Genomic DNA, 9111 nt, shown 5'->3' with positions numbered 1-9111 from the left:
TATAGTAAGGAGATGCACAAGATGGTAGAGGGCCCTGCTCATAGGAGCTTACATTCTAAGGGGGAGGGACAGACAAACAGGGGTGACACAGATGGGGTAGGCAGGGAGGAAGGAGTATGATATATATATATATATATATATATATATATATATAATGGCCAGGGCTCTGATTTACTCATGGGGGTGGGGCTTTCCACAATGGGGGAGAGGCTCCTGATAGCGGGGGTGGAGTGAGGGAAGGACAACGCTGATAGCGCTACCTTCCCTGTCCGGTGTCTGCTGCTAGCCGGAGTTACAGGGAGAGAAGGATAGTGCTGTTAGCACTGCCTTCTATGCCCTGTCAGCAGCCACCGGGCTGTGGCTAGCCGGCAAGGAGGGAGAGAAGGACAGCGCTCTCAGTGCTGCCTTCTCTGCCCTGTCCTCTCGGCAGCCACCGGGGGAGGGGGTGGGTGTGCCGGCGCTGGGCTGGCCGATCACTGCAGTGATCGGCCCACGGGGAGAGAGAAAGTGTGCAGAGGGACCAGGAGGTCCCCCTGTGATTGGCGGCTGCTAGAAAATTATTTTCCAGCAGCCGCCCACAGTGCTCTTGTGACTGGTCGTATCAGATACAACCATGTCAGGGAAAGCCCAGTCTGGTATGGTCGTATCTGATATGACCATGCCAGGCAAGTGGTTAAAGAGCTATTTCCTCCTGCACCAACAATCTTCTTCACGAATGCAAGAAATCTGAAGGACTCCCATGGCACCTAGCATGCTGATGAGCATCAATCCTAAGCATCATAGTAACATCATTCCAAAATGTCTGGGTTGTTACAAATGTGGACAATGTAATGTTTGCAAGCATGTACATCCACAGAGGAAATTGTTCAGAAACTTCAATGACTGAAAGGAATATAAAATAAAACAGTACATGAACTGCAATTCCACATCCTTAATTTACCTACTAGAATGCACATGCAAAATGAAGTACTTAGGAAAGACGAAGAGACCACTAAAAATCAGGATACAAGAACATCTCCAAAACAATAGGAATACAGTTGAAGGCCATGCAATCTCAAAGCACTTCAGCATGAAACACAATTCTAATCCTGAAGAACTCACCTTTAAGGCCATAGAACATGTCACCTTAGGTGAAAGGAAACATACTGTAAAGAAGGGAGATGTATTGGATCTTCGAGATGAACACTTTGGACCCATATGGTTTTAATGAAAGCTATGAGATAGCTCCATTCCTGTGACGATTTAGGGTTCAGACATATACTAGATATTTACAGTCATACCAACATGATAATGCCCAAACTCGTTCGATCTTGGAAGCTAAACATGATTGGGCCTGGTTAGTACTTGGATGGGAGACCTCCTGGGAATACCAGGTACTGTAAATATAGCTATATGTATATTGAATGGAGTACCAGAGTACAGGCATATGCAAGGTATATACAGTCGTACCAACTTGGAAATGGCCAAATTTGATTTTGAAGCTAAACATGATTGGACCTGGTAAGTAACTGGAAGGGAGACCTCCTGGGAATACCAGGTACTGTAAATACAACTACATCTATATCAAGGAGCGAATGGAACCAGGAGAAGACAAGGAATATGAAGACATTGATTGGACATAAGAAGCTCCTAAGCCTTGTGGTGACATTAGAGACTTGAAATTAATATCCAGGAGAGAATATGGACATGTATACCATACCTATAAACCAAGACTACAGATTCTGCATCCCCCCTTTTTGACACCCTACTGATTTATTCATGAATTATGTATCCTTCATCATTTCATTAACTAAACATATTTCCATCTTGATTATATTTTTAAATATATTGTTCTAATACTACTATTTACTACCTTTGAGCACTATACTGTACCCCACTGATGAACCTGTTTTTTTATCCCCCTTACTATTTATCAATATATTATCTCTATCTTTCAATACTATTATTACTAATATTATGGCTTAATAGCATAGATCCTTGAAGTACAATATGTATTGGCTTAGGAACTTCTTTCCTCCCATGCATTGAAGCCAAGACTTAATACCACTTCACTATAGTGGATGAACACTAATTTCTTTTCCTCTCTTCATAGACGTCACCTAATTTGGGCTAATATCCCTTAACAAAGAAGGCAACTCAGAACTCTGGGCCTGATTCAGAGTCGCTCGTAAGCGGCCACTCATTCGCTCCGAGCGATGTTCGCACATCTGCGCATGCGTATGGGTCGTAATGCGCATGCGCCAACCAGTCAGTGCGGTCGGAAATCGTGTGTTCGCAAAATAGCGAGTGCCTGCTAATTTGAGTGACAGGATGAGGCGTTTGTGGGTGGTAACAGGGGAAGGTGCTTGAAAACGGGGAGTGGAGATCCGAACGCAGGCGTGCCAAACGGTCAAAACGATAATTAACAAAGCAGCGTCATCGACCACGTCACTTGGTTGTCTCTTAGCCTGAACTGTTCGCATGATTGCGGTAGGAAAATCCAACCACAAGCACTGCGAGCAGTTCAGACGCCTTTCAATGTACTCGATTAATCTAATAAATAGCGGAGATGACGTAGGATGCGAGCGGCCAGGGGGCGTCTTTACAAAATAGCGAGCGCATGTTTCGTTCGCTCGCTCAGACATAGAGGCGTCAACAGACCGCAAAGAGCGAGAGCTCAATTTAAATAGCCGGCCCCTTTTTCTGAACGAGCGAGCGCATATAGCGTCCGGCTCTGAATCAGGCCCTCTATCCAGTAATGTTAACAACAGAAGATGACGGAGTCACAAAGCCGCTATCATGTGATCGCGGCTCATGTGACTGCCAACATCGCTGCGTACTTGCCAAGCGGAAGTGACTTCCAGAGAACACCCGACTCGAGCAATGTCCAGGAAGTCCACAAAACCGGACGGAAGTGATGCAACGCATCCAGAAGTGGTCACCAACCTAAAATATTACAGAAAACAACAGTTTCCAGGATATATTTGGACAGGACAGAGGACCACTGCATGACATTAAACAAGGGAGATCTCACAACTAGCTGTGCTTAATATACTGCATGCTGTAGTGCCCATTGAACCGGAAGTGATGTCATCACTGGGCCAATTTGGTTTTACACTTGAAGGGTGTAAATATGGAGATACCCCACAGCATTCCACACCCATTGAAGAAGTCAGATGGATGAAACACATTGGGAAGTAACCTCTGTTGCTTCATGAACTAAAGACTGACATTTGATCCAGATAAGAACATTTTTATTTTCTGTTAGCTTGATCAACTCTTCATTTTTATTTTTATTTTTAATCTAAGAACTAGGTGTTCTATATTATTTTAATTCCATGGCCACCCTCCTCCCCCCCTTTTCATATATGTTTATATATATTCATTTTATATCCAATATTTTATTTGTATGTATATTTATTAAATATTTTTTTGAAATATTTTGCACTTTATGCACCCCACTGTCCAATTTTATATATCATCTAGATTACTGTATTTTATATTTATCACGGTATCATTTTCTGAATTTATTTATTAAACTGTTATTGCTTCACTTACACTGTATAGTAACACAAAGACTTACACTTACTGACAGTAAGATCTGTGTCTATGATTAATTTGTGTAAACTAACAGAAATCTGGCAGTCGCTCTAAACAGGACACCCATCTGTGTGTATATATATATATATATATATATATATATATACACACATACACACACACACATATACACAGTATATATATGCATTGGTCATAACTAAGCATAAAAAAAGTATGGAAGGATGTGAAAGAAAATGAAAAAAAAACTTTGAAACCTGCAAAAAGACTGGTTTCCTAGGGGCATATTTACTGAAGTGTGGGTTTATAAAATAGAGGTGTAGTACATAGCAACCAATCAGATTATCATTTATCTAGCACATTTTATAGAGAATAACTAAAATCTGATTGGTTGTTATGGGCAACAACTCCACTTCTATAAAACTGCACTTTAGTAAATATACCCCCTACAATATGCAACCTGAAAGATGAAGATTAAATATTAAATAAATTAGACTTATTTCCAAGACAACCACCATGGAGGCTGTAAACACAGAGGTATGCTGTATTTTGTTTTGTTTTTCAGTAATCAAAAAATGGTTTACAAATGGATTTGGACTGGATGAAATGCTCAATCACACACTGCCATTTAATAAAGATGAAGTAGAATATCAGATTAAGTTTGAACACTGCATTTTACTTTGTTTTACAGAGTAAAACATTTATTTTTTTATTATCTGTATTTACTCAAAAGAATACATGTTCTAAATGTAAAAGACACTGTGTGGTCTGTTGTCAGTGAATAGTTAATCATACCAGCCTCAGAGATGCTAAATGGGAACATTTGGTGAGGTTGCTGCAGTCAAAGACGTTTCTCTGGCTCACAAAGCTAAAATGAGCTGGCTCGTGTATTTCCTGTGTAGGAAGTTAAATATGGTGAACCTCCAGAGAGGATGGCTGCCCAAAGTGAGCAGCTGTAGCAGCTACAGTCAAATAATTTAATGGCCCTGTAATCAGAGGGAAAACATGAGGAATCACATTTCCACTTCAGATTTTATGCCATTTTTCTACACAAAATGGACATTGGGTTATGACACATGCTTTGCAAGCTCATGTAACTGTGAATACGTCTATTGATAAATTATTATAAACAGAAAGTCTAAAGTCAATAGAGTGACAGATTTATATTATTGCATGAAAGATGGGTTTCTACAGTGTTCAGATAAAAAAAAGTAGGATGCATGAACCTTTTTTTGTATTGAAAATAATTTTACTATTGGGCTACTTGCTTTTAGTAGATCAACTGAAAAATGCAGCACACAGCAGGGGTTCCCAGGTTTTAAGTGGAAGCTCTTGATGAGCATGAAGGGTGTTTAATGTAGCTTGAAAATTAAATTACAAAAAAAGGTATGTCTTTTCCCCAATGGTGTTGCTTGCACTGGTGATTAAAGCTTACAGAAAGATGGCAGCACAATTTCTTAGTTCAACTGGCACATGAGAAAACATCTCCTGCTTCAGTTTCTCCTGCAAGTCCTGCTGCCAGGAAAAAAAATTACCTTTTCCAAGAGACCAACTTGCGATGATAATGAGTTACTTCAGCACACTAGAGTATAGCATTATGGAATTTGGTCAGACTTAAAAGAATTGCCCACATATATTCACACCTCTACCAAGACTCAATCTGATACAGTAAGCATCAATAAAATTGTGGAGGATTACTTTAATGTTAATGTACAAATTAACATCTCACACAGTCCCACTGATTACTGGGAAGAAAAATAAGGAAATTTGGAGCCCTTTGTACAAACTAGCTATGAGGAAGACCTTTACCACCAATTACATCAAATAGAGATGGTAAAGGTGGATTCCAGTGGGGATGATATAGATAATGGTATCTTCCAACTGTGAGAATGTATAACACCGAAAGCCTTAAGCGCATTAGTAGTTTAACAAAACCACTAAGATGTTTTCATTTGTAGGGGCCCAAACAGACCAAGCATTTCAGCCGCAAAAGTGGCAGCCCCTAATGCTAAAGTGTTTGTTTTTTAAACTGTGCATTTCCTATTAATATACAACATAAGAACAGGTGAGGGGGCCCAAGGACAAGTCCATCAAGCACCATAATTATTATTATTATCCTTTATATGGCACCTCAAGTGTTCCACAGTGCCTTACAAAGTACATAAACAAATATGTGAAAAAGAAACCAGTGACTTACAGTATAATACAGTGCAGGAGAATGACATGGTTTATACACATTGCTGCATTAGAGATTAAAACACTCAAAATAAGCAACAGGAGAGTCAGCAATCAAGTGTTAGGTGCCCTTGCGGGGAGAAAGGAGTAGAAGAAAGTATAAGGAGAAGTACATGAGGGAAGAAGGCCCTGCTTGTGAGAGCTTACATTGTAAAGGGGAGGGGCAGACAAACCGTCGTGACACAGATGGGGCAGACAGGGAGGAAAGAGCATGTAGTGAATTAGGATGAGAGCTGGAAGGCCTTGATGAAGTAGTGGGTCTTGAGAGTCTGTTTGAAGATTTGTGGAGAGTCTGATATAGAGAGTTCCAGAGGCTTTGCAAATATTATGTGTGTTTGACAGGCAGCATATATTATTATTACTGTACTTTACTCATTTGTCAGGCAGTGTTACATCATTCATTCAACACTGCTGGAGGAAGTGACTAAGTGTTGCAAAACGCATTGCACTATTAAGTGAGAATTTCATTTTTATTTTATGCTTTATTTTTATGCCTGATGTTTAACTTGTGATACTCATTTTTTAAATTATTTATCATTTTTTTTAAAACAATTTTTATTGAATTTTCAATTTTGTTTTTGTAAAGACATAGAAAATAAAAAGGGAGGATACAGAAAAAAAGAGAAAGGGGAAAAATATAACAAGGGGGGAAATACAGGCAATTGTCAATCAAAATATCACATATAACTAAAAATCAAAACAAAGTCAGTGGATGACCTACACAGACAGTAAAAACACACTCCAGAACTCCCAATATACAAACTAAAATATAGAACACATCCAAACTTTGATATATCAATGTTTGGTTATTGAAAGACATGAATCCGTCATTATAAATTCCGGCCAGCTGGACCACTTAATCATTGTTGAGTTAGCAGAAGAAGAGTAAGAGCAATTTAAAGTTTCCATCTGGAAACTATAATTTATTTTGGAGTTTATCAAAGATAGGGGGGGAGGTTTATCCTGCTTCCAAAACTGGGCAATAGCTGCCTTGGTAGCAATAAATACGTGGCTAATAAAATATCTATGGTGGGTAGGAACATCATCCTGGAATAAATGTAAAAGAGCAGTAGAGGGGGTCAGAGATAGCCACATATCCGTGACCTTCAGGATCAAATCTTCCACCTCCAACCAAAGGGGGCGTATAGTAAGGCAGTTCCAGAAAATGTAGAATATCTCGCCTATTTGGCCACATGCACGCCAACACAAATTAGATTGAGCAGGCCAAATTTTGTGTAATCTATCGGGGGTCAAATAAATGTGGTAGAGCAATTTCACATACATTTCAATATGCGAAATACATTTAGACATTTTAAATACAGAAAAGAAAAAGGTAGCCCATTCATATGAGTCCAGACATATATTTAGATGATATTCCCATTTAATAATGGCCGGTATCTTGTCTGGCTCTTCCACTGTAAGTAAAAGAGAGTACCAAAAAGATATACCTCCTTTGCGTGAAATTGAAGATATGCGTGAAAATACTTGGCGAGGAATCATTTTTGACGAGCCCACTAAATGCGGAAAGGACTGTATCCAATGTCTGACTTGAAGAAATTAATTATTTATCATTTTAATTATTCCTTTAACCTTTGTGTTTACAATAATGGAAAAAAAAATAATTTCATTTATCCACGACAACAGTGATTTGTATTATGATGTAATTAATCTAACTTATAAGTCATTTGATTATTGTTTATCTATTTTTGTTGGGTCATACCCAGGGCTGCCAAGGGAAATCCTGGGCCCCGGTACAGAAACTTCCCAGGCCCCCCCATGGAGGGGGTGTGGTCACACCATGTTAGGGGCAGGGCTGCACATCTTTGGGTGGGGCGTGTCTAGCATGTGAGAAGCACCCACCCACAGGAACATGACATAGCTACCAGCAGCTGGGACTAAAGTATTCACAATTAGGATGATAGGACAATTCCATAAAAGATGCATTTTTAGCTGGATGTGTTTAGATATTATACACACTTAGGGCTCTATTTAGTACAATCCGCATTGGGAATGCAGATTGCAGTGTGATATTACCGACTGAATTCGCATTGCGAATTCAGGCAATATCACAGGGATTTATTAAAAATCCCTTGCAGGGACAGAGCTTGCGATAAAGCTCTGTCCCTGCAAATCCCCTCCGCAGCCTTATCACAGTATTTACGCAAAAAATATTGTGACAAGTGCATGCGCATGCACTGACCGGCCGCTGCTGCTACACCGTCTGGTGCTAAGCCCCGCCCCCGCGATCGCAGATCCCCCTCCCTTAATTGCACTTACCTGCATGATCCGGGCTCCGGTGATGTCCTCCATGACTCCGGTCAGCTGACATCCCATACTGCACTGGGATGTGGTAACCTGGTGACCGGGCCGTAGGGAGGACATCACTGGTGCCCTGAACTCTGGTCCCTGGACTCAGGTAAGTACATTTTTTTTTTACTATTTTTTTTTTTGCAGTGTTTCAGCTTGTTGTCTGTTTAGACCACACAGCTGATCACTGGGGCCGACTCCGGGCTCTACTCTGCACGTTAGAGTGGAGCAGGAGTCCAGTAACCGGGGGAGACCCTAGAAAACGCCACCTCCAGATGGCGTTATTATCACAGGGCTTTCCCCGGTATTTTTTCACTGTTTATTTTTAGTAACTTTGGTCAAATCACATTTCCAAATACAATTATGGGAAATGCGATTTGATTAGTAAAAATAAGTGATACTTAGGAGTTGGAGTAGAATTTTACGAATTCTACTCCAATTGCCCTGTAGTAACTTTAGGTGAAACTAAAATATTGTGAAAAGGGTGTGAAAACACCCTTTTTCCCTTTATTTTAGTAAAAATAATGATAATAAATTGAGCCCTTAGTACATAGCGGGGACATTTTCACTCAAAATGAGAATATCCGTCATGATACAGACTGTTAATAATCACTGCAGTGGTGCAATATATTATTACTACCAGTTATTTAAAAAGCGCACACATATTCTACAGTATAAATATATATTTCATGTGTGTACTTGGACACACATACACAGGCGGCAGCAGCAGCACACTACACAAAGAGGCAGCCACTGATCCAGCATGGGAAAACATAGGAGGCTGCTGGAAGCATGCAGCTGGAATTGGGGGGACTTACTCTTTGTTCCTCCTCTTTCCCGGATCAGCAATCTCTGGCTGCAGTTTTGTAGTGGCTGATCCTACTGTGAGACGATTCTCTGGCAGCCATATGAGCGCACTACATTTTCACTGGCTAGTGGAGAGGGAGACAGGACAGGATTTATTTGCCCGCATTGCATAGCAGCCGGATGCTATATTGTCTGCAGTGCATCTAAGCTGTCATTGGCCACAAT

The 9111-nt window shown here is 40.3% G+C and overlaps 1 non-coding gene across 1 annotated transcript; it reads left to right on the top strand.

Moving 5' to 3' along the window:
- Positions 1-1266: 1266 nt before the first annotated feature.
- Positions 1267-1385, top strand: LOC148541869 (5S ribosomal RNA). The gene has a single exon (XR_015878955.1). It is a non-coding gene; the product is annotated as a 5S ribosomal RNA (ribosomal RNA).
- The last annotated feature ends 7726 nt before the right edge of the window (positions 1386-9111 follow it).

This window comes from Taudactylus pleione, unplaced genomic scaffold (assembly GCF_031769625.1).
Source record: "Taudactylus pleione unplaced genomic scaffold, aTauple2 ptg000016l, whole genome shotgun sequence".
Lineage (NCBI taxonomy): Eukaryota > Metazoa > Chordata > Amphibia > Anura > Myobatrachidae > Taudactylus > Taudactylus pleione.
This window is presented reverse-complemented; position numbering and strand designations above follow the sequence as displayed.